Below are 26,665 nucleotides of genomic sequence, written 5' to 3' on the forward strand. Positions count from 1 at the left end.
TGCTGGAAATTCTCACCCGTCACAATTGTATGGAGAAGTCACATATCAATCACTCAGGGAGTAAATGAGTGAACAGAAGAAAAAAAAAGCATGATTAAAGATTTTTGTTGATAAGTTCAAGAATTTTTTCAGTTGATTTGACTGCCACACCCTGACAGCTTGAGGAAAGCCCAATTTATAAAACACTTCTTAAGAACAGTTCAAAAAATTCCATCAAGAAGCCAGCCTTACAAATGAAAGCTTGTTAACAGCACTGTTGTGAATGATAAAAGGAATCATGGCTACCATGACTGCTGCAGGCCAATGTCATTTATAAACTCTTTATTAATCATTCATTTTCCATACAACAAAAAATACTAAGAAAATAATGCAATGATATAACAGTTTCAGCCACACATCAGTTAAACTCTTGTTTTATACACGATGATGTTCATGAGGATGCTTCAGTTCCTAGAAGTAAAAGGTCACAATGATTTTTAAAGGATTGTCAAATAACACCAGATACATGAAGAGACTGGAATTATGTTTCTCAATTCAAATCCTTATTGTGTTTGGAAAGGTAAAGGTATGCATACATGCACCAGTAGCTTTTGAGGTATGCAAGTTGATGATTTGAGACTAATGCTAAATAGGAAGTGAACAGAGATATATGAGGGTATACTGCATTTTATTATTTTTAGTCAAAATCACTCATTGAACTTACATGTAGTAGCTACCTGTTGGACAATATCAGCATGCACTGTTAATAACATCAGTATCATATAATTCATTAAGAAAAAAACCCTATTGGATGATCAAGAGAAACATATTGGTTTCATTGTAATTTCCTGTTGAACACAAATTGTCCTCTGAATCATATATGATTGGATTTACTTTAGAGTTACTAGTAATTTCTCCTGTTGCTGGAAGGAAAATTTAGGCAAAAAACTGCAAAAATAATGTAACAATAAGTGGTGTGGTTTGGTTGGCTTAGAGGCAAGATGCATCCTAAGCACTCAGCTATACACACAATTCAACAAAATTGAATATGAGTCTAATATTCAGTCATGAAATAAGCTAGTTCATTTACCTTGGCTACCCAGGTAAAATGTCAGGCGGGATATAGGCAGGATCCCGGCAATCCCACCCAGGATCCCAGGTGGGAATGGCGGGATCCCGCCTTAGGTGGTGGGATCCCACCTTTCCCACCTGGGATGAAAATTTGATCCCACCTGGGATCCCGCATTTAATGCGGGATTCCTGCATCCCACCCGGGATCCTAGATGGGACTTATGCATTCTACCCGGGATCCTGGTCAGGATTTACATATCCCACCTGGGATTATTTATCCCAGCTACGAAAATATTGTTTTGCTGTTTTTATTCTTACAAAACGTTTTTGTGAGAGTTCCAATACTTATGGATCATCCACACACTCCGCAAATATTTGGCATGCAGACAAGACAGAGGTGGTCACTGTTCCCTTTGAGAAAATACACCTTTTAAATGACTTCTTCAATTTGCTTTATTTGAAACTCTGATCTGAAAATATTTTTAAAACAAGACTGTTATTAGTGAGAAGTACAAACCGAGTTTCTTTTCATAACTTAATTTCTTAAATGTCCCAATCACTGGACCTCCTAAAAAATATTACTTCTTTATATTTTTGGTGCAAAATACAATTCCTTCTTTACATACAAATGAAAAGTACAAGTCACAGTTCAATAATAACAGCTCTAAAGTTTAATTGTTGTTCTTCTCTGTGTCAGAGATCAACAAAATTTTTCTATACCTTGTAGGTCTGGTATAAAATTGTACTTGTAGTATAAAATGACAACCTTGTATCTTCGTTCTCTCCACCCCTTTCCAAGCTCGGTAACGCTTCGGACTGTGCATAACCATTTGCAGACGAGAATTCCAATGCACCTCTGTAATCGCATGTAGTTGCTTCTGTCTCTCGTGCAAATGTTTTCTCCGTTATGAGACGCACTTGACTCTGTTGGCACCACTGCTAGTTCACTGGAAAGACCAACTGAGGAATCGAGATGGCTAACTGTGTTGAAACGTGTTGCTGAACGCTTGTTGTGGTCAAGCCTTGTTGATTTGGGTACTGGTACACTGTGATCATCTAGGTATCTCTTATACTTCCTAATGTTATTGGCTTGTGTTGTTTCTCACCTTCGTCGTGAACATAACTCAAGTGGGTTTCGAGTCTTTCTTTTCTCGAAAACTTTCGGCCACAAATCGTGCATTCTTGTTCGATTCTTGTCGATTATTTCTACATAGAGTGAATTCACATCATTATTTATGTCATCATCAAAACATGAATCCAAGGTATCCACCATCTAAGAGAGGAGAACCGGTCAGAAGAGACAGAATAATGTTGCGCGCTTCTCTTGAGACTGCAATGGGTCAAGCCAGCGGATTCTCTTTGCTAAAAGGTCCACGTGATCATGCCCGTAATCGGAAACAAAGAAAACTCTATTTGGCGCTCATCTTTGAATGTACTTTTCATCGGTTAACCGCTCTTGCTTCAAGTTGTTTCTTTTCCCAACTGTTTTGCCTAATATAACACTTCTAAAGATTGGTTTTATTGTGGTTTAATGGGAAAACGAGAACAGCGTGAGTGTTTTAAATGAAAAGAAAGTCGTTGGCGCCGTGAACTTAAAAGAAGGGACAATTAACAGTTGACATATCGACTGGTTCAAACAACGATCGAGTGGCCATTTAAAGCTAGGATTTTTAGAAGTTTGTGGTGAGTACAAATTGCCATATTCGTTACGTGATCAAAATCTTATCAAAGAATAGAAATAACGGCTTGAATTAATCTTACCTAACACTCAGCGCAACTGAAACTCAAATAATTCTGAGAATCGAATTGGTCGCTTGCATACTGCAGTTTCCTAAGCTTACACTTTACAATGAAATAAATCTATGAGTAAGGTTTCAAGATTACTTTAGTCACATTTGGGAACATTCTGACCTTGCTTTGCTTTGAAAAATTCGACTGAAGAGAGAGCAGACTTTCAATCATTACCTTTGTCAAAATTTTGATAACATGAATTATTGAGGTTTTGTCTTTCTTTTATTCTTTGATACACAACAGCCAATTTTTTTAAACGTTGAGCCTTATTACACTGTAGATGGTCTGCTTAAATGATGAAGAAAAAGTACTATGCTGAGTTTTGCTGTTATTCTTTAAGAATGTTCGATTAAGAAATTTGTTAATGAAACAAGTCAAACACATGCTGGTTCATTGCAAATAAATTATGAGATCTTTATCACATATAGTCTATGTATTCATGTACTGTTTGAATCATTTATGATCAATAGCTTGGTAAGACAATGGGATCCCATTGGAGGTGTCAGTATGTTCTATAGCTAGTTGGAAAGTTTTGGACCCTCAGTGGATCGATGGGGTCTATAGCTCACCTAGAAAATTTTATCCTCTTAATTTTAAGATATCCTATCCAGTACATTTCATAAATCTGTGGTCTCCAGTGATAAAGAGGATCCCTCAAAGGATTTTTCTGAAAGTGGGAAGCCATCTGTAATTTTATGCAGGGTCTAAACTGGGATTGGCAGGATCCCAGATGCAATCCCGCCTGGGATATGATTTCCCAGGTGGGAAACTATCTGAAATTTGAGGCAGGATCCTAAGACGGATTGGTGGGATTCTAGGTTTAATCCTGCCCGGGATGTGCTTTCCCAGGTGGGATGCTATTAGGAATTTAAGGTGGGATCCCAACTTCAATTGGCAGGATCCCATGTGGGATCCCATGCGGGATGTTCCATAATCCCAGGTGGGATCCCATGTGGGATGTTCCATAATCCCAGGTGGGATCCCATGCGGGATGTTCCATAATCCCAGGTGGGATCCCATGCGGGATGTTCCATAATCCCACCCGGGATGTTCCATAATCCCACCCGGGATCCCATGCGGGATGTTCCATAATCCCAGGTGGGATCCCATGCGGGATGTTCCATAATCCCACCCGGGATCCCATGCGGGATGTTCCATAATCCCACCCGGGATCCCACCTGAAAAAGGCGGGATCCCACCTGGGACACACATGGGATCCCAGGTGGGATTGGCGGGATCCCACCTTATATTTTTACCTGGGTAAAGTTACAAGTAGCTCTCAGCAACACAAGTCAATGAAAGCTTTGAAATTGAATGGTTTAAAAGATAGGTTGCTGTCATTTTGATGATGTTAACAACAATTAATTTTCTAGTTGGGAAAAAACCCAACATTTTCTTACCAGGCAATAAGATTGGAAGAATGCATGCACAACATCCTAAATGAAATTCACAAATTTTCCCCCTGGTTGTTACTATGATTAGAAAAAAAGGTGTATTCTCTCTTCTTTACTAAGACAGCGATCTGTATTGCTCACACGGGAGAAAGTATATGAACTGCCAGCTGACCAAGAGACTGATATAGGTACATGTATTTCATGTAGCAGTTTTATCACTCAACTTCCTACACTGATCCAGACTGCTCACCTCTTTTGACACAATATGCTCAGTATATTGTTTACCCTTGAATAGTAACATTTTATCCCAAGCCAGCTTTCTTGCTTTAGTCAACAAATTAATGGAATTGAACTATGGTAAATTCAACATTCGCTTTGCAGCTGTAAAAGTTTGGAATCACCTTAACGAAAGCATTAAACACCTCCCCCTTAAAACATCTTACAGTCTTACTGTTCATGAGTTTTCAACTGGTCTCTTCTTCTTCTTTTTCTTTTTTCTTTATCTGATTTTTTAAAATTTTTTTTTTGTCCTCTTTTTTTTTTGACCAATAATTTGCTTTGCTCGAGCTTTAGTGCCAACCTACGTCCTATATTTAAACATTATTTACTTTTACTCAGCTGGATTAGCTTTTCAGTTATTCTGAGTAAATGTTACCTTTTTTTGTATTAATATATTATGTGTGCAAATTAAGTTTAACTTCTCAATTTGGTAATGAAGCTAGTTGTTGTTGTTATTGGCAAAATACACAAGTCATCATGGTATGATCCAAAGCATTTCACTCTTCTCCTTCTACTTAAAGAAAGTGACATCAATGATAATTAAGGTATTGGCATTAAATGATTAAATGTCTGTGTATAGGAGCAATCACTAGCAAAATTTAATACATTTCAAAACATTTCACAGCTCCCATGAAAAAGGTACATGTACATTAACACCTAAAATAGTTTAGCCTCGGAAGCCAAACATGTTTATAGAAGAAACCTTGGGAGGAGAAACCACACTACTCACTGAGTGCAGTACTCCTTCTTCTAATTCCTTCTACACAAGTGTTCTTAAAAGCCACTCAGAAACTTGAGGAGATGATGTCAAACTATAAAGACACTCTCAGAATATGTAAGCCTGGCTCACCTTGCTCCTGGTTGCAAGGCTAAGGATTGTTGTCTTTCTAAATATACACAGTGTGACATAGCATAGGTGTGTCAATTACAAACCTTTAGACACCTGTACCATAAATTACAGCCATGATCCAACCATGAAGTGTACCCAGTACAATGTCACATAATTATGTGCTGCCAGCAGTGGTAGTGATAATATCATACAGACATTTGTTAGGAGAGTTGAACCAACCTATATTTAAAGATCAGAAAATTAGTTAACAAAATGGTTAAACCTGTTTGTTCACAATAAATTGAAGCCACCAAAAATTACAGGCAACACCTCCCTATCACTTTCTAATCAAGTCAATGGATTTTAAAGATACAATTAATATAGATGGTTTTAACAACTTAAATTACTGATGCACAACTTAAAAGACCCACAGTCAATATTTAACTGATTTGTTCAAACCGATTGGAGTTCTGAGACCTTGGTGATACAAGTATGTACATATCAAGAGGCGCCTGATATAAATTTGTATTCCACACTTGTTTAGTGTTGCCATGCATGTTGGATTCCAACTGAGAGAACAGTTTCATAATAAACCTTTAACTCCCATGTGTTACCAAGACAGAATTTCTCCTTACAATATCAATACAATATTAAGCAGACAAGTGATGAAAATAAAGGAAAATATTAATTAGGGGATTATTAGTTGATCCAATACCAAATTCTCAAAACTAACATCAGGAGAACTATATGGCAGACAGTAAGAAGAATTACTTATGAGATCTTGGGAGTTAAAGGGTTAAAGCTGATGTCAACTGTAAAAATCATTGTGGCATTCCACATATACAGGAAGTCCTTATTTGACTTAGAATTTTGCAAACCAGTCAATGAAGGCCTTGATGAGATTTAACTGTGAGCCATCAAAACATGATAAGCTCAATATTGAGGGGACCCTTTGGTTGGAATCCATCAAAAGAGGAGGTCATTAGTGAAATAATCATCATCAGTAATCACCATTAGAACCATTCATAAAAAGCTGAAATTTAGCAAGAAGCGGACCACTCTACAGACCAACCAATCAGTGAGGTTGGCCACATCTGTTTCTTCTTTGTTAATTATTGACAACAACAACAAAGTATCAAACATTTTTTAAGTATCTTCTGCCAATTCAAGTAATTGAGCACACAATAGATCCAATTGGTTTGGTTCATGACTATATCTACACATAGTATGTAAGATTATAGGAGGCAATTATGGACTAAAATTGGATTTTGACTTTTGATGTCACCTTGGTAACAAAAGCATTTCAAGAAAAGTTCAACATGTCAAAACTCCTCTTATTTTTGACAAAATAGAACTTTGTTGTGTACCTGTACAATTTGTCGAATGAGAAATATTTTTGACTCCCTCACTAGAATCAGTTTTTCAGTGACATTCTTGGTCAGCATTTTGTTGATTTTCACAGTGGTGTCAAGTGTAACAGGCATCCTTAATGCTCTACACTGAATTTAAAAGAACCTTTGAGTTTTAATCAGAATTCATCCTTGTGTACATGACGAAATGACAAACACTCAATTCCATCACCGCAGCAATTTGGCACATTTTTTATCTCAATACTTGGGAAAGAGCCTTTGTAATACCTCAAAAACATTCATGACTCTTGAACCATTTTACACACAGCTCCTCAATCAAACTCTCTACATTCATAGTGAACAAGCCACAGTTTTTGCAAATAGCTTTCAGTAGAGTTCATTGCCATTCCCAGCTAAGATGACAAGTCCAAAAGGCATCGATTGGCACGATTTGATTCTCTTCGATACTTCAAATTGACCTGCACGTTAAATTTAAAAGAATGACATATCATTTTCTCGTTTAAACCTCATTGGGTTAGCTGCCTATTAAAAATATTGTGCGAAAATTTAAAAGAGTTTACCTGGAGCACATGTTAATCGAACATAACGTCTCCTCAGGAGCTGCAGAAATTGTGTTCCTGACGGATTGACACCAAAGCGATATCTTTAAGCTTTTCCCAGGATATCCACTACACTTCTATTCAGAGAAGTGACACGAACTACTCAAGTTTTCAGTTTTCGTTAAAAAGCCAACACTGTTGGCGATGGAATCACTTCGTCCCTAACATCATCCTAGCCCTTAATACCGACCAACGTAGTGTGTTTACGTTTGGTTCTCTGGTGGCGCTGCTCGCCCTTTTAGCTTCTATTTTGTTAATTATCTCAAGCCTTTTTCGCTTCCATGATATACATTTCTGTAAATTTGACTGTTTCACTTGCCACTGCAGCAAAATCCATTTCGCTTTGAACGAAATTCACACCGCAGGGCTGTAAAATGACAACATTAGCATCCTGGCCTCCAAAGACAACGTTCAACATTCTGGGATGAGGGGACATTGGAACAAACAACTGGTATTTTTTATTCCATAAGAGGATTTATGTAAAAAACAAACCACGCATTTCAAATGTAGGAAGATAGCGGGAGATTTATTCTTCAAAAATTTTTTTCGACAAAAATGTTCAAATTTTCCAATTTCCAACCAGAGAGCCCCCGTTTGCAAATGCGACGAAATACCCTAAACTTTCTTTGATTAAACACAGATTCAATACGGGATTCACAAGTTCACTTGTCTGCCGTGGCTCTCGGGTCGAAGATTCAAGTCGAGTGATTTAAAATAATCTGCTGTGGTTGGGTAGGGTTAAATCGCGCCAGCTTCTTAAATGGGTGTGACGAACCCTTAAATTAACCGTCAAACGGTTTAAAGGTCTTTCAGATCTCTCTGTTTCAAGCGCTTGCCGCGAACCGAATTTTATGATTACTAAATAGCCCTCAACTACACTTACTCTGCCTCTTTTTGCCCAGTATCCCAGCCCAGGATGCCTCTCTAATCAGTTACTTTAATGGAACTTTTACAGACAGACAGGAGCCCATTACTCGGAGTGAGCAACTTCCAAACCGCATGTGTGAAGCGGTGTTTTCACAAGTAGATTTATATTTCAATAAGACTTTCCTGCGGATTGGTATCGGATGTACAATGGGACCAAATCCAAAAAGTTAAGTTTATGCCGCAAGCCCGGATGTTGCATGCCCTTTGGAGAGAAAGTGTGCACTATATACGCTTGCAGTCGGAAGTGTGGGAAAAAGGTTAGAGTCTTGTCGTTGTTCTGGATTGCGGAGTTCCGATGGTTAGATTTGAATGAAAAATAACGCTCCATTTCATGTGAAAAAAAGTTGGCACTTATTCCAGGTTTCATCAAGGCGAGAGAAATCGATAAACAAGGTATCGTATTTCTCTTTTGTCGTGTATAAAGCATATCAAAAAGACAACTTTTACGGAATTAAGCAATTTGTAGATTCAAGTTTTATTGAACGTAGAACTGCCGGAATTGATCACTGATTGTTGCCATTCACTGGATATGACTTTACTAGATATGATAATCACACCGTCCGTTTGTTATGTCCGCCATCTTGGGATCTGAGACAGTTTCGTAATACTGTTGAAAATTTTCATTTAAAATCTGTCTACAACGGTGTCAGCCTTAAAAATGGTTCAAGCTCTTCAGAACAGTGCATCCGACAACTTCAGAACTCGATCATTTTGTATAAACCAGTGGAAAAGGCTTCTTAACTAAAATAACTTCAACTGACCACACGAAAAGGTGCGCTTCATGGTTAATGTGAACATCGTTTGTGCCGCAGTTCTGTAAAAAATGTCTTAGCGAGGGGGTCAAATTAAGATCGATCTTATAATCATAAAGAAATTACCCAAAGCGAGGCAACAAATTACTTAAGCACACTTAACGGTGAGAGACACTCAACTGAGGTGATTTACAGTACACTGGAAAAGTAACTTTCGTCCGATATGTAGCTGATTTATATCTCCAAAATATCTCTACAGCCGTAGGCTATATGAAAAAGAGCGCTCAGCACGTTATGTCGACTTAAGAGAAATATCATTTAATGGTTTTTAAATTGTGGCTGGTTGACAGCCGTCCTCAGCGAAATATTAGTTGGAGTTTCTTGTTTCCTTAAATCAGAAATCCTGCAAAAACAATCTTGTTGATTCTTGGAATTTGTCCGTCATGGCTGTTTCGGCTTTGGAGACTAGCCAAAGGCTAAGAAAATGAAAAATATTGATTGCATAACGTTTTATTTTAATCCCAGAGACAAGTGTCACGTTATCCGCCATGGGGATGATAAAAACCCACTCCGACGATTCTCTCATATGCTAGGCGCAGAAAATATTCTAAAGAGCGAAAGGATGGTGTGTTTCCCAAACATTTTCGATGAAATAAGCCATTTAACATTTTAAGAGTATTATGTTTTGGGCGAAAATTATAATACTGATATTGACTTGTAAGTGAGTATATTTGGAAACATTTGGAGACTGGATTTTCAGTCTTCAGATCCAAGGAGTTCTCGAGATCTATAGAACTGTTTGTGATATGCGGTAAAAATAATGAAAAAGACCTTAATTGAAACCGTTCGACAGATAGGCCCCGATAAATTATGCCGTCATAATCATGGGTGTACTGCTTTAGTCAGACAGGATGAAGCATAATTCCAGCATAATTACGAAAATTCTTGAGAGTAAATAGGTGAAACTGAGTTTCTAGTACTTTTACAATAACGTTTTCAGGGTCATTTTCAGCATAAAAGTCTCAAATACCGTTTCTACCACTTATCTGTAGCTAGGTTACGTTATTGAAGGCCTGGCTACTACCTCACGCACTCAATAAGTGATAAATAAGTGTAGGCAAGGAACTTGGTCCAATAACATGATCTCTTTTGTGTGAAGTTGCAGTAAGCCACCCTTTACATTTTGTAATCTAATTTTATCCCTCGGTGACAGGGAGAGGGGGTAGGCCTGGGGAGCAGGGGAGTAGGGGAGTTTAGAGGACGGGAGCATAGTTTTGGGCATGATATTTCGTTTTCATGGGTCACGTTCAAGAGTATAATATAATAAATTTTCGATTACAATATATCTGGCCCTAATCACTGATTAGTTTTCTGCCGTTTGACCACCGACGTAAACCCTATTGCGACTTTCTATTTCGAGATTGCTGAGTGTGCTGAGTGTTTCGTTACGTATTATCAAGGAGCCTTGGTGCACGATTCTTATTTCTGTGGAACGAGTCTGATTGCTAAGTTGTTTGGGAGACTCATCTACTTGCTATTTCACCACTAATACTGGAATAAGCCGATGATAAACATTATTGCAATTTCTTAGGAGCTGGCTATAAACCTTCCAGAAAATAACGAACATTTCACCCATATGACCTGTTCAGGTGTCCGTAGCATGATGTGTTATTTATGGTGAACTAAACACTAAGTTCCAGAGAAGAACGTATAGCTCAAATTTATTCTGCCCTATCACAGTTTTTTTTAAGAGTCGCGGAAACTTTCTCCTTGTCATATTTCTCTTATCATGTTCACAGGAGGACAGCTTTTTTTTGATATCATCTCATGTTATTTCCCGTTTGTAAGACACTTTTTCGCGCTAAGGAAACTGAAATTAAACATTTAAGCTTGGTTTTATTTTTACAACGACTAGCTTCAGAACTCTGGAATCATCTGTTTTTAACTCGTTGGTTTTAACCACTACAATGTGCTGTTGACACGTCGACGTTCCACATTTTGGGAGAGCATTCACTAGGCGTTAATCACAGAAACTATCTTGTAATTGTTTATGGCAAGGCTTTTTCGATGAAATAAAGGCAGTTTGAAATTAAAAGAGTTCCTCTATATGCTTGGTAGTCTATGATATGTACATTTGTGTCCCATTGTATTTTAATGAAAAAAATTTCACAATTTCTTTTATTGAACTGATGCCGGGGTTGCTCTCGCCTTCATAGTAACCAAAAGTTGGTTTCTTTGTTCTTCAGTGTGGCCGAGAAAACTTTTTTCCCCTTACTTTTCTGAGACTTTTTATCACTGATATCGCTGTTTTTATTTTTAAATGACATGCAAAGTCGAAGTTCAGTTTACGATGAGAAATTTTCCAAAGCAAAACGGCAGAAAAACAAAATTTTTGTCCTCGCGGAAAACATAGTCTTTCCGATGCAGATTGCATGTGTATGTTTCACTATAATGGTAAACTTGTTTGAGTAATTTATGGTGATGTAACAAAATCGCTCGGGCCAATCAGAATCAGTTTTCCACGATGGGTGTAACTATTTATAGATAACAATACAAGCGAGTGCAAAGAGATCAGTAGGATAATGTCTGAAAAGTTTCAGTTTATCTAAAAATTCATTACATAGCCTTTTGTAAGCTTTAGATAACGTTAATTGCCTTATTTTCATTGTCCGAATTGAAAACTATTTGTATATGATTGTAACCACATTATCAAAAGTGGCGGCAAGAAAATTTCTCACGAAGGAGGGGTTGGCTTGTGAAACTGAAGATGACCTCTGATACAATGTCGAAATACTTAATTGCGCAGCTACATTACGTAAAACAGTCGTGGGTGAAGGGGGGAGGGGAAAGGTATAAGCGAAAACAGGCTGCACGACGATATAAAAATCTGTGTGGATCCAAAAATTCTGAGAAGTCTTGGATTGGAGAAATTCGAAGAGAATTTCGTCTTGTAATGAGCGTGGGACAAAGAAAAAATTCTGAGTCTCCATGAGGAATCGAACCTCAGACCTTCGGATTCCGCGCTCCAATGCTCTACCACTGAGCCACAGAGACTCTACGGTGAACGAGGTCTATTACGAAGTTCATATGACACGCTTCCTGCATACTGCTAGGATCAGCAAAGACTTGGATTATTTGCAAATATAATATTTCTATCACAGAATTTTATCGTGACCATTTCTATCGCGAGTCCCACTTGATTTTTAATAAAAACTTTCCGTCAAACCTAATCAAGCCACTTCATTAAACGTATTTCCTCGAGTAAGCACCGGAGCGTTATTGTAAAATTTCGGCTGAAAGGAGGGGCGTTTATCGGAAGGAGGGCGCTTAATCAAGAAGGGAGCTTATTAACGAACTATTAACCTGTACTGATTCAGCTGTAGTTGAAACTTTAAAGGCAACAGAAACAGGTTTTCTTCGTATCTAAAAATTAAGGGAGGAAATAGGCAAGTATTCAGTTATGATACAAGAATAGCCAATTGCTATGGAATACATAACTGTCGCACTAATCTTAAACAATTTACAATATTTTACCAAGGTCCTAAAATTTGGAATTCTCTCCCAATATCAATCACTGGTTTGACTAACTTTTTTACTGTAAAAAGAAGATGATTCATTTTTTAATGAAATGAGTTCGGATTGGCCGAGCCGCACATCCACATCCACAACTTAATTACAAACATATTGACAACCGAGGTGGCCTCCCCTATAAGCCTGATGGTTTCTTGGAGGTCTCCTCACCCTACCATACTTTTAAACCTGTATAAATACTATATACTAAGTGGCTAATAAATGGAAATTATGATGATGAGGGGGAAGGGGGGTGCGGGCTTTATCGAGAGGCCGCTTAAAATGCTATAAAACGAGACATTTTCCCGTCAGTACTCATTTGGAGTTCTAAGCTTCATCTAACAGCGCACATCTAACTATCAGATAGCAGGATTTGTAGAACACCGCCCACTCACACTCTGAGAAAAAAAAAACTTGATATTTAGCTTAATGTGCCCTCTACTGTTTTGTCTATCGCTTTTTGTCATCCAGATCCGCCCTTAGTCCTGAATTCGGTAAGTCATGCCCACGCACAAAATTCACCAAGGGTGTGGAGTTTCAGCTCTAACCTATGTTCCCTTCAAACAGAGGAAGTTAGCGCATGCCGCCTTTTTTATTAGAGGATAAAAGGCCTGGCATCAGGCACTGAAATGACAGGGCGCGAGCTTCATCATTTCTTTCATTTCGACATGCCACTATACTTAGTTATTCTTCTCCTTTCGATAAACATTGTTGTTATTGCGAACGAATGCAATAACTGGTCGTTTTTGCTGCTTTGGGGGCAATAACAAGTCAGTCAAAGAAATTAGTCTGCAGAAAACATGTGTTGTGTTGGGTATGATTTAACTGCGGCACAAACCATGTTCAAATTTTCCATGTAGTGCAACTTTTGTCTTTTCAATTGAAGTTCATTGAGCTAAGAGGCCTTTTCACTATTTTATATAAAATCTTTTAGTTCCCAAGTTGTCGGACAAGGAATTATGTTCAGTTTTCAAGACTGACGTCGTTCAAGAGAGATTTTTTAGGGACAATTTTAAAAGTGTAGCGTAAAGGTCTGAGGTCCCAAGATCGCGCAAATAAAGAAAACGGATTTTGTGGTTATCATTTCTAGCGATAGTTAAATCCAGTCAAGAGGATATCAAATGTATATTCTCTTCATCCCATGTATGCTTACAATCAGCAATCGCTTCGGAAATTCTCAGTTCAATAAAGTTTGGCTCTAAAAACTACAAAGTTCCGTAAAAATCACCATTTTGATATGCTTTTTACACCTCAAACGAGAAATACGGTACATTTTTATCGATTTCTCTTGATGAAACCTGAAATACATGTCAGGTTTTTTCACATAAAAAGGAGTCAGTTGCGGGCAAACTTAATTGTCGGGATTCAACAATCCAGAACAACGACCAGGCTCTAATTTTTTGCACACAGTTCGTATGCATGCAGGAGAGAGACGTCCCACGATCATAAATTTCTCAAAATATATTACAGAACAGAGCTCATATCATGGTAAGTCGAAAATATTTTAAAACAATTCACTTTTAGCCATTCAATATTTATCCTAGATTGCTCAAGAATACCCCAGAGATGGAAACTCGGGGAAATTATAACCAGTGACCACCTTCCATCCACTGGATCTTGTGATGCTGATAAATAACAAAGCCTGAGTAGAGGCTTCATTTGCTCTCTTGATAGAAATCATGCAGTTTTCCCATCAATAAAAAAAATTATTTCGAATATGTTAATAGAAAGGTGGTGAGTCTTTAAGACAAATGAGGAAGCTTGTTATTAAGTTCAACAAAGCTTGGTCCTAAATTAAATTAAAACAAAGAGCGAACATAACTAAATAAGAAGTCTCCTTGATAGGGGCAAATTAAAAGGCATCATAAAATAACTGAGATAAAAGCCCAAAGGGCAAAAATTACTTCAGGGCAGTAAACGATAAGAGATGCTCAACTCAGGTGATTTATAGTGCAACGCAAAAGTAACTTTCTTTCGATAAATCGCCGAGATATCTTTCCGAAAATATCGTTTCAGCGATATGACAAACAGCGCACAGTACGTTATCGCGATTTATATGTTGCTCAAAAAAAATATCACTTGAACCCGGTAAAGAACCTGAGGAAACACATGCACTGCTACAAGAACTTGCTTCCTTTTCTTGGACTTAGTGAAAATATTTAGATATCGATTGGAACGAATCCGAAAAGCTTTTCAGGGTAAATAGAAATTTGAATCGACGACCTGAATTCTATAACTTACTCTAATATATGATGGCAGCCCGATCATTAAAAGTGTTACCGTGACTTCAGGGTGTTTATCGTATAACAATATATCAAACTTGATTAGTAAACGATAAGTTGAGTTGGTGAACGCACGTGTTTGGATATTCTCCTGAGAACTAGAGTCGCTAATGTCGATACGTAAATTCCTTTTATATTGTTTCGCTTTTCAATATCCTGTTACATTTCTTAATAAGTACATCGAATCAGTTAGCGTTTTGTAATCTATTTTCAGTTGACCTTTTGCTTTTTATGGAAAATGAGAAAATGAAGTAAATAAGTGCGACAACGAGCGTTTATTGAGTATATCCGAAATAATTACAACTAGGAAGGAATTCGCAATGATAAATTCAGTTAGATTCGAATAATCTCTTGTAAATTAAGTATAACTAAATTCCTTTCCCATCTCTAACACTGTCTCAGACTAAGTTAGGGTGCAATACGAATACAAACTGACAGTGACATCCATTGTAAGATTGGACGACCAGGTTTTAAAGGTTAGACTTCTCAACATCCAACAAAGTGTTATAGGCCATTTATATTGGTGCAAGTGTTTCTCACATTTTTACTGACTGTCATTTATCTAGTTAGGCATTTGAATGGAAGCGATTTGAGATTATAGATTAGAGAATTCAAACAGCCGGCAACTCCATCGTCATTCATAATACATTTGTCTTTAAAATGTGGCTGGTGGAGACTCGTTCTTACCGAAATATTAGTTGCAGTCCCTTGTTTGCTTAAATCGGCAATCCGGCGAAAAGACTAGCTGATTCTTAGAATTTGTCCGTCATGACTGCTTCGGTGTTGGAAACTAGCCAAGGGCTGAGGAAGGTTTTAAAGATTAGAAAGCATAGCGTTTAGTTTAATTTTACAAAGCAAGAGTCTATAATCTCTTTCTCAAAGACGTGTGTCACTTGATTCAGTGAGGGCCCGGGTTGATATAAACCCACTGTGACTGACTCTACCATATGCAAGGCACAGAAAACATTCTAAAGAGAGAAGGGATGGAATATTTTCCAACCATTTACCATGAAGGAAACCATTTAACATTTTCAGAGTATGCGTTTAGGCAAAAGTTATAAAAGTGAGAATCACTTCACCGTGATTATAGTTGGACAGATGGAGACTGGCTTTTCCAGTCCGCAGATCCAAAGATTTACTCGGGATCCTAGACTGTTTACGACTAGCAGTAAAAACAGTGAGATATGAAAGACCTTGAACTCGTTTGACAGTTAATGATGCGCTGTTTTCATTGAAGGTTTTAGTTTGATTTATGTAAATTCCATTCGATGTAAACTCCGATTTCTTACCGTATGGCGACGGAAAAAGCCGACTGTTTCAGTTCATGTGATCAAGGAGCTTTAGTGAATGGTTGTGATTTTTTTTTTCTGTGGAATGAATCCGATTGACAGGTTAAAAGTGGTTTGGCGACTCTTTTGCTTACTATTTCACCACTGGCAAAAACCGCTGATGCCAAACATCGGGGCATTTTTGAGATGCCATAAATAGTCCCAGGAAAATGACGAGAATTTGCCTCATATAACCTGCTCGAGTGTCCGTGGCCACATGATGTCGCGTTTGTGACGATCTGAATACTCGGTTCCGGGCTAGCAGGTACTCCAAATTACCTGAGTACTACCGCAGTTTTCTTTTAAGACTTTGGAGATTATTCTCTTTTTTTCTATTTCTCTCATCAAAGTCACAATGGGGCAGTTTTTGTACCAACACCTCATGTTGTTTACCGTTTTCAGTCACTGTGTCGCGCTAAGGATATTGAAATTAAACATTGGAGTTCGGCCTAAGTTTAAAAACGATCAGCATCGGGGCTCTGGAATTTTCGTTGGTTATTACCGTAAGAACAATAGCAGAAAAAGAGATCTTTTATTTCCCAGATGACAAAATTCTTTGCGACGCAGACTGTGCGGATATGTGGCGTTATGGTGATATACTGAACTCGCTAGGACCAATCATAATCAATTTTTCACGTTGGGTATATATTTAACTATAGATGAACAAAATAACCCACGTATCAGAGAATGAACACAGGTCAATAACACAATGTCTGAAAAGCTTCAGTTTATCTAAAAATTCATAATTTAATCTTTTGTGAGCTTTGGATTGTCGAAATACTTATTTGTGCATTCATGTAACACAGTCGTGGGTGAAGTGGGAGGGGGAAGAGAGATAAACGAAAGCCGGCTGGTCCACATCCTGCACGATGACAGCAAAATCTGCGTTAATTCACAAATTCAGAGAAGTCTTGAATTACTTGGAAATGTAATACTTCTATCAAAGAATTTTATCTTAACTTGATGCATTACGAGTTCCTCTTGATTCTCAATATAAATCCCTTCCGTCAAACCTAAGTAACCAATTTTATTTAACGCATTTCCTCGAATAATCGCCCGGGCGCTTCTTCAAAATTTCGGATGAACGAAGGGGCGCTTATTGGAAGGAGGGCCCTCAATCGAGGGGGCACTTATTAAGAAACTAATAACCTGTAGCGATTCAGCTGTAGTTGAAGCTTACAAAGTCCTAGATAATAATGTGGCAATAAACAGGTTTTTTCGAATATGGGAATATATATATTTTTTTAAACACCCGAATAATTTAGGGCTGTAATTACGGCAATATCCTCCCGGCTATTAACTGAAAAGCTAGTAGTAAACAATATAGAAAGAAGAGGTGATACAAATCAAAGGGAGAGGCTTCAGCGAAACAGTTTTATTTGCGTCAAGAGATAAAGGTTAAATTTAAAGGGCTTCCAAGCAATTTTTCAAACATGACTATCATGACGATGTTTTCTTCAAAAGCAACCAGTGATCATAAAGAAAGTAATGGTCACTTCCATCGGCGATTAGTCCACGTGGATTTACCTCTGTTCAGTTTTAAGTGACAAAGAAAGTAAGTCTAAGTAAATTCAAATGTATCCTCTAAAGTTGTGAGTTCGTTTGTTTACCGCAATGGCGTGTGCAAATCTTGTCTTTCTTCCACCACGAAAAAACTGAAGTAACATGAGACACTTAAGGGGATTTAATGCTACGTTTACTCATGTCATTGAACTTCCTCGGTTTCTGTTGTGAAACTTATAATAGAAATGTCCAAAATTTAACGGACTTGCAAAGACTCAACGAAAGTGTATTTATAGAAGATCGTGGACCTCAAATCATTGCTTTGCGTTTTAAAACGAACGAACTGTTTTGCCGATTTCAGAAAGTAAATTTAATTGATTGTTATTGTGAAGAAGTACCTCGTGTTTTTATTTTTTTCTCAATTGCTTTTTGAGAAGGATCATTACATTACTAACGATTGGTAGGCCCCGTGACAACCCATTTAATAACTCATAATTTGCTACCACAAAATTCATTTCGAAACCAATCCAAAGTGATTTTAGAGAGAGAGAGAGAGAGAGAGAGAGAGAGAGAGAGAGAGAGAGAGAGAGAGAGAGAGAGAGAGAGAGAGAGAGAGAGAGAGAGAGAATTGATAAATTATTTATCGGCTAAACGTCGTGACCGAAACATTTCCTTATAAAAGCTGCTAGGCGCTCTAAGCGACTCAACACGCAAGGGATTGGATACCGCGCGCTGTGAGCGGGCCGGATGAGAGGATACTGTCCACTCTCAGTACCAATGAGATCGCAAGATTTGTACAATACCACCCGCTTACGCACTAAGAAATATAATATTTGCACTCAAATGTAACGTTTATCGCTTTTTGTCGTCCGGATCCGCCCTTAGTCTTGCTTATATTACACTTCTCTGAAAGTTGTTTCACTATTTTACGACGAGCTGAAATTCTTATAAAACACCTATATCGTATCAGCATTTATTTAAGTAAACTTAGCTACGTAATACATCCGAGAACGCAGTTAATTAGTATAATTTTGGCTTCAAATGAGCAGCATCGCTGATTCGACTATATATCATTCAGGTCGTCGTTATTAAACTCACTCCGATCCATAAACAAAGAAGGATAAAATTTTTTCAATATCTTTATTAAATTAATCTATCTCAAAACAAGGTTTTTCACAAAAATAACACAAATTGAATTCTACTGAATTTACCCACCATTCTTTTACAATGCCTTAACATTTTCGCTTTTTGAAAAAGCAATGTTGCTTCCGAACATATTTTTCACTGGTTTTCTAGAGAGGTATAGGACAGCCCACCAGCCACATAGTTGGAATCCCTTGGCAGACAATAAAATAGAGGGGTCAAAAGCTTTTTCTGTAACTTTTTAAGTGGTGTCTACCTCAACGCCATTCTTTTCAATCTGTTCTCTGATTCCATATACATCGCTCACAAAAAGCTGTGGAAGCTGTTGGAAGCCACACACATGTACAGAGTCAAGAAAACCTCCCTTGACAGGGTACATACATGTACATTTTGAATGGATTAACACACACACTTCAGAAATGCTTATCAAAGCAAATAATTGCGATACTCCACATTCTTTCCTGTTAATGTTCATCATAACTGAACCCCCTAGTTAACCCATTCACAAACTACTAATGATGTCCACTGTTAAATTACCTCCTCACCACCCTTTCCATTTATTAATTTTAGTGGTACATCAGTATTCCTGCTGGAAATTCCCGTATGTTGCATTTTCATTTCTTGTGAGCTTCTGTGAACAGTTTGAAATTGTATGGAGAAGTCACATGTCAATCACTCAGGGAGTAAATGAGTTAACAAAAGGAAAAAAGGCATGATCAATGATTTCTGTTAATAAGATTAAGAATTTTTCCAATTGATTTGGCTGTCACACCCTGGCACCGTGAAGAAAGCCTAATTTTTAACACACTTATTGAGAACAGTTTAAACAATTCCATCTCGAAGCCAGCATTACAAATGAAAGCTTGTTAACAGCTATGAATGATAAAGGGAATCATGGCTACCAAGACTACCAGTACTGCTGGCCAATGTGATTGATTAACTCTTTAATAATCATTCATTTTTCATAGCTATTCCTGCAACAAGAAACAGTTTCATGATGACAGTGTCAGCCACACATAAATTAAATTTGTGTTAAATTCACAATGATGTTCACGAGGATGCTTCAGTTTTTAGAAGCAAAAAGTCACAATGATATATAAAGGATTGTTAAGATACACCACATACATATATAAGGGGAACAGAATTCTATTTTGTCAAACCCTTTTATGTTTGGAAAGGTTAAGGTATGCATACATGCACCAGTAGCTTTTGAGGCATGCAAGTTGATGATTTGAGACTGATGCTAAATAGGAAGTGAACATAGATACCCTTCAAGTATCCAGTATTTTCTATTTTTTAGTCTAAATCAATCATTGAGCTTAGAAGCTATCTGTTGGACGATATCACCTTGCATTGTTAATAACATCAGTATCATCATATTATTCATTAAGAGAAAAACCCTATTGGATGATCAAGAGAAACATGTATTAGTTTGATTGTAATCTCCTGTTCAACACAAATACATACAGCATAAATGATAATGGCAAATTAAACATAGCACTTTAATTCCTCAAACTAATGGACTCAAAATATTTCTGATTTTTTAACAAAGAGAAGGAACACAATTTATGTCATTCAAATGACACAAAAAAAACAACAACAACTCATTTAGATTGGTGCAAAATTTGAATAAGTTTCTATTTCAATTTGCCTGGAGAGGAAATATCTTTTACAACATTACTTTTCATTTATAATGATATCAAGATACAAAATACAAGCCTCTACCATCATTTCCAACGACTAAACACAGCCACTGTGTTATGTATTTCAACAATTAATTGCATTTGCCACCTTCTTATTTCAAGTTGAATTACAAAGAAGCCATTAAGCTAGTATGCATGAAAATTGACACAGAAGCTAGCTTGAAGGCAAGATGCATCCTAAGCACTCAGCTATATACACACAATTCAATAAAATGGAACATGAGTCTAAAGTCAGTCATTAAATGAGCTAGTTTATTTACATTGGCTAAATTTTCATGTAGCTCTCAGCAAAACCAAGGCCAAAAGTCAATGAAAACTTTGAAAGTAAATGATTTTAATTAACATTAATTACAGATGTAATTAACATGATGATGTTAACAATACTTGATTTTCTAGTTGGGGAAGAAATCAACATTTTCTTACCAGGCATTAAGATTGAAAGAATGCATGCACAACATCCTAAACGAAATTCACAAATTTTCCCTTTGGTTGTTACTGTAATCAGGAAAAGGTGCATTCTCTCCTCATTACCTAGACAGTGATCTGTATTGCCCTCCTGGGAGAAAGCATTTGAACTGCCAGCTGACCAAAAGACTGATCTAGGTATTTCCTGTAGCAGCTTTATCACTTTTAGCTTAGCTTCCTATACACTGATCTAGACTGCCCAGCTCTTTTGACACAAGTTTTGCAGTACATTATTTACCCTTGAATGGTAACATTTTCTCCCAAGCCAGCTTTCTTGCTTTAGTCAACATTTTTAATGGAACTGACAAAATACACAAGTCATCATGGTATGATCCAAAGCTTTTTACTCTTTTCCTTCTTCTTAAAGAAAGGAATATCAATGATAGTCATAACTAAGGTGTTGGCATTAAATAATTAAATGTCTGTGTATAGGAGCAATCACCAGCCACATTTAATGTATTTCAAAACATTTAACACAGCCCCCATGAAAAAGGTACATGTACATTAATATCTAAAACAGTTTGGCTTCAGAAGCCAAACAGGCTTATAGAAGAAACTTAGGGAGGATGAACTACTTCTAATTCTTCTAATTCCTTCTACACAAGTGTTCTTAAAAGTCACTCAGGAACTTGAGGAAATGATGTCAAACTTTAAAGACACTCTCAGAATATGTAAGCCTGGCTCACCTTGCTCCTGGTTGCAAGGCTAAGGATTAAGAAATAAATATTGTCTTTCTAAATATGCACAGTGTGACATAGCATAGGTGTGTCAATTACAAAACTTTAGACTCCTGTACCATAAATTACAGCCATGATCCAACCATGAAGTTTACCCAGTACCATGTCTCATATGTGCTGCCAGCAGTGGTAGTGATTATAAAAGTTGAACCAACCTATATTTAAAGATCAGAAAATTATTTAACAAATCATTACATTGGTCACAATTGAAGCCACCAAAAATTACAGCTATCACTTTCTAACCAAGTCTGTGGATATTAAAGATACTAATAAATATAGATGGCTTTAACAGCTTAAATTACTGATGTACAACTTAAAAGATCCACAGTCAATATCTAACTGATTTGTTCAAACCAAATGGAGTTCAGACCTTGACAATACAAGTATGTACATATCAAGAGGTGCCTGCTATTAATTTGTATTCTACACTTGTTTAGTGATGCTATGGGTGTTGAATTCAAACTGAGAGATAGTACAGTTTCATAATTGTAGTCAACCCTTTGACTCCCATGTGTGACCAAGACAGAATTTCTCCTTACTAATGAGATCTTAGGAGTTAAAGGGTTAAAGCTGATGTCAACTGTAAAAACAATTATCGCATTTCACATGTAGAGGAAGTCCTTATTTGACTTAAAATTTTGCAAACCAGTTAATGAAGGCCTTGATGAGGTTTAACTGTGAGTAATCAAAACATGATAGGCTCAATATTGAGGGGACACTCTGGTTGGAACCATCAGAAGAGGAGGTCATTAGTAAAATAGTTATCATCAGTAATCATCATTAGAACCATTCATAAACTGCTCAAATTTAGCAAGAAGTAATTGGACCACTCTACATACCAACCAATGAGTGAGGTTGGCCACATCTGTTTATTCTTTGTTAATTATTAACAACAACAACAAAGAATCAAACATTTTTTAGGTATCTTCTGCCACCTAAAGTAATTAACACAAAATACATCCAATTGGTTTGGTTCATGACTTGTACGTGTAGTATGTAAGATTATAGGAGGCAATTATGGACTAAAATTGGATTTTGACTTTTGATGTCACCCTGGTAACAAAAGCATTTCAAGAAAAGTTCAACGTGTCAAAACTCCTCTTATTCTTGACAAAATAGCATTTTGTTGAGTACCTGCACAATATGTCGAATGAGAAATATTTTTGACTCCTTCACTAGAATCAGTTTTTTAGTGACATTCTTGGTCAGCATTTTGTAGATTTTCACAATGGTGTCAAGTGTGACAGGCATCCTTAATGCTCTACACTGAATTTAAAAGAGACTTTGAGTTTGAATCAGAATTCATCCTTGTGTACATGACGAAATGACAACCACTCAATTCCAATTCACCACAGCAATTTGGCACATTTATTATCTCAATACTTGGGCAAGAGCCTTTCTAATACCTCAAAAACATTCATGACTCTGGAACCATTTTACACACAGCTCCTCAATCAAACTCTCTATATTCATAGTGAACAAGCCACAGTTTTTGCAAATAGCTTTCAGTAAAGTTCATTGCCATTCCCAGCTAAGATGACAAGTCCAAAAGGCATCGATTGGCACGATTTGATTCTCTTCGATACTTCAAATTCACCTGCACGTTAAATTTAAAAGAATGACACATCATTTTCTCGTTTAAACCTCAATAGGTTAGCTGCCTATTAAAAATATTGTACGAAAATTTCAGAGAGTTTACCTGAAGCGTAAGTTAATCGAACATAACGTCTCCTCAGGAGCTGCAGAAATTGTGTTCCTGATGGATTGACACCAAAGCGATATCTTTAAGCTTTTCCCAGGACATCCACTATACTTCTATTCAGAGAAGTGACATGAAGTACTCAAGTTTTCAGTTTTCGTTCAAAAGCCGACACTGTTGGCGATGGAATCACTTCGTCCCCAACATCATCCTAGCCCTATACCGACTAACGTAGTGTGTTTACGTTTAGTTCTCTGGTGGCACTGCTGACCCTTCTAGCTTCTATTTTGTTAATTATCTCAAGCCTTTTTCGCTTCCATGATATACATTTCCATAAATTTGACTGTTTCACTTGCCACTGCGGTAAAATCCATTTCGCTTTGAACGAAATACACACCGTGGAGCTGTAAAATGACAACATTAGCATCCTGGCCTTAAAACACAACATTCCAGAATTTGGACTGAATTCTGGGATAAGGGGGACGTTGGAACAAAGAACTGCTATTTTTGATTCCGTAAGAGGATTTATGTAAAAACAAAACACGTATTTCAAATGTAGAAAGATAGCGGAAGATTTATTCTTCAAAAATTGTTTTCGCCAAAAATGTTCAAATTTTCCAATTTCCAACCAGAGGGCCCCCGTTTGCAAATGCAACGAAATACCACAAACTTTCTTTGATTGAATACAGATTCAATACGGGATTCACAAGTTCACTTGTCTGCCGTGGCTCTCGAGTCGAAGATTCGCGTCGAGTGATTTAAAATAATCTGCTGGGGTCGGGTAGGGTTAAATCGCGCCAGCTTCTTAAATTGGTGTGACGAACCCTAAAATTAACCGTCAAACGGTTTAAAGGTCTTTCATATCTCTCTGTTTAGAGCGCTTGCCGCGAACCGAATTTTATAATCACTACACAGTCCCCAAATACACTTACTCTCCCTCTTCTCGCCCAGTATCCCAGCCCAGGATGCCTCTCCAATCAGTTACTTAAATGGAACTTTTACAGACAGACAGGAGCCCATTACTCGGAGTGAGCAACTTCCAAACCGCATATGTGAAACGGTGTTTTCACAAGTAGATTTATATTTGAATAAGACTTTCCTGCGGATTGGTATCGGATAGACAATGAGACCAAATCTAAAAAGTTAAACTTATGCCGCAGACCTGGATGTTGAGAAATTTATGATCGTGAGATGTCTCTTTTCTGCATGCCCTCTGGAGAGAAAGTGTGCACTATATACGCTCGCAGTAGAAAGTGTGGGAAAAAGGTTAGAGTCTGATCGTTGTTCTGAATTGCTGAATCCTGATGGTTAGATTTGACTGAAAATTATCGCTCCATTTTCTGTGGAAAAAAGTCGGCACTAACTCCAGGGTTTCATCAAGGCGAGAGAAAGCGATAAAAAAAGCTATCGTATTTCTCTTTTGTCGTGTATAGCACATATCAAAAAGACGACTTTTACGGAATTAGGCAGTTTGTAGAGTCAAGTTTTATTGAACGTATAACTGTCGGAATCGATCCCTGATCATTGCCATACACTGGATATGACTTCACAAGATATGATAATCACACCGTCCGTACGCGTTTGTTATGTGTCCGCCATCTTGGGATCTGAGACCGTTACGCAATACTATTGGAAATTTTCATTTAAAATCTGTCTGCATGGTGCATCCGACAACTTCAGAACTCGATCATTTTGTATACAACAGTGGAAAACGCTTCTTAGCTTAAATAACTTCAATTGACCATATGATCCTATAATCATAGAGAAAATCATCCAAAGCAGGGTGACAAATTACTTTAGCACTCTTAAAGGTGAGAGACACTGAACTAATATGATTTACAGTACAGCAGAAAAGTCATTTTCGTCGGATATATAGCTGACTTATCCCTCCCAAAATATCTCAGCGATACGACAACGAGCGCTCAGCACGTTATCTCGACTTAAGCGAATTGTCTCTTAAATCCGAAAAAAGACCCTCATAGAAACACATGGACTGCGACACTGAGCTTCGACTATTTCTTGACTTTATTGACAATATTTAGATTGGAACGAATTCCAAATACTTATTAGAATAAATGGAAACTCAAATCGATGACCTTATGAACTTCATAACTTCCTCCATTACATAATGGAAATCCGGTTATTAAAAGAAAAAAGAGGTGAATTCAGTTGTATTTAAATAATTTCTAGTCATTTAGGTCTATTTTCCTTTCCCATCTTCATCGCTATCTCAGAAATAATTAAGTTCGTGTGCAGTACGAATACAAACTGACAGTGACATCCATTGAAGTGTGACCGGGTTTTAAAGATCAGAGTATGCGCCATTTAATTACATTTATGTAAGTCTTTGTCACAATTTTATCGACTGCCATTTATCTAGCAACACATTCGGACGGAAGCGACTTGAAGTTGTAGAATAATCCATTGTCCTTCATAATACGATAACGCCTGGTTTTTAAATTGTGGCTGAGCGACACCCGGATCTTCAACGAAATATTATTTGGAGTTTCTTGTTTGCTCAAATCAGCAATCCCACAAAAAAAATCTTGCTGATTCTTGGAATTTGTCCGTCATCACTGTTTCGGCTTCGGAGACTAGTGTTTCGTTGCGTATTATCAAGGAGCCTTGGTGCCCCACTCCTATTCCTGAGGAACGAATCTGAGTGCTAAGTTGTTTTGGAGACTCTTCTACTTGCTATTTCACCACTGGCACAAGCCGATGATAAGCAATTTCTTAGTTGGCTATAAACCTTCCAGAAAAATAACGAACATTTAACTCATATAACCTGTTCAGGTGTCCATAGCATGATGTGTTATTTGTGATGATCTAAACAATAAGTTCCAGGAAAGCAGGTATAGTTCAAAGTACCTTCGCCCTACCACAGTTTCTTTAAGAGTAGCGAATACATTCTCTTTGTCATAGTTCTTTCATCATGTTCACAAGAGGACAGCTTTTTTTACCATCATCTCATGTTATTTCCTGTTTCTAGAACACTCTTCTCACCACGGAAACTGAAATTAAACATTCAAGTTTGATTTTAGTTTTACAAGGACTAGCCTCAGAACTCTGGAATCATCTCTTTTTAACTCGTTATTTTTAACCACTGCAATGTGCTGTTGACACGTTGACGTTCCACATTTTGTGAGAGCATTGACTGTGCGTTAATTATTGAAACTATCTTGTTTTTGGCAAGGTTTTTTTCGATGAGATAAAGGCAGTTTTAAATTGAAAGAACTTCCTTTTA

At 37.3% G+C, this 26,665-nt stretch overlaps 2 long non-coding RNA genes and 1 other non-coding gene across 14 annotated transcripts in view; all 3 read right to left on the bottom strand.

Moving 5' to 3' along the window:
- Positions 1-306: 306 nt before the first annotated feature.
- LOC149050779 (uncharacterized) lies at positions 307-24,060 on the bottom strand. 11 transcript variants are annotated; one of them, XR_016184405.1, is made up of 4 exons: positions 7,274-7,684; positions 5,448-5,583; positions 704-783; positions 307-450 (listed from the first exon to the last, which is right to left on the bottom strand). It is a non-coding gene; the product is annotated as an uncharacterized LOC149050779 (long non-coding RNA). The 11 variants fall into 11 exon arrangements; XR_016184408.1 differs by lacking the exon at positions 704-783 and adding an exon at positions 6,981-7,171; XR_016184409.1 differs by lacking the exons at positions 307-450; positions 704-783 and adding exons at positions 4,098-4,663; positions 6,981-7,171.
- The window catches only part of LOC149050780 (uncharacterized), a 59,706-nt gene continuing 33,830 nt past the window's right edge, over positions 790-26,665 (bottom strand). For both annotated transcript variants that reach the window (XR_016184423.1, XR_016184422.1), the window contains one exon: positions 790-1,069. This is a non-coding gene — a long non-coding RNA (uncharacterized LOC149050780). The remainder of the gene's footprint in view (positions 1,070-26,665) is intronic.
- Positions 11,973-12,045, bottom strand: Trnar-gcg (transfer RNA arginine (anticodon GCG)). Its single transcript has one exon. It is a non-coding gene; the product is annotated as a tRNA-Arg (tRNA).

Source organism: Pocillopora damicornis, chromosome 2 (assembly GCF_964200805.1).
Source record: "Pocillopora damicornis chromosome 2, jaPocDami1.2, whole genome shotgun sequence".
Classification (NCBI taxonomy): Eukaryota; Metazoa; Cnidaria; class Anthozoa; order Scleractinia; family Pocilloporidae; genus Pocillopora; species Pocillopora damicornis.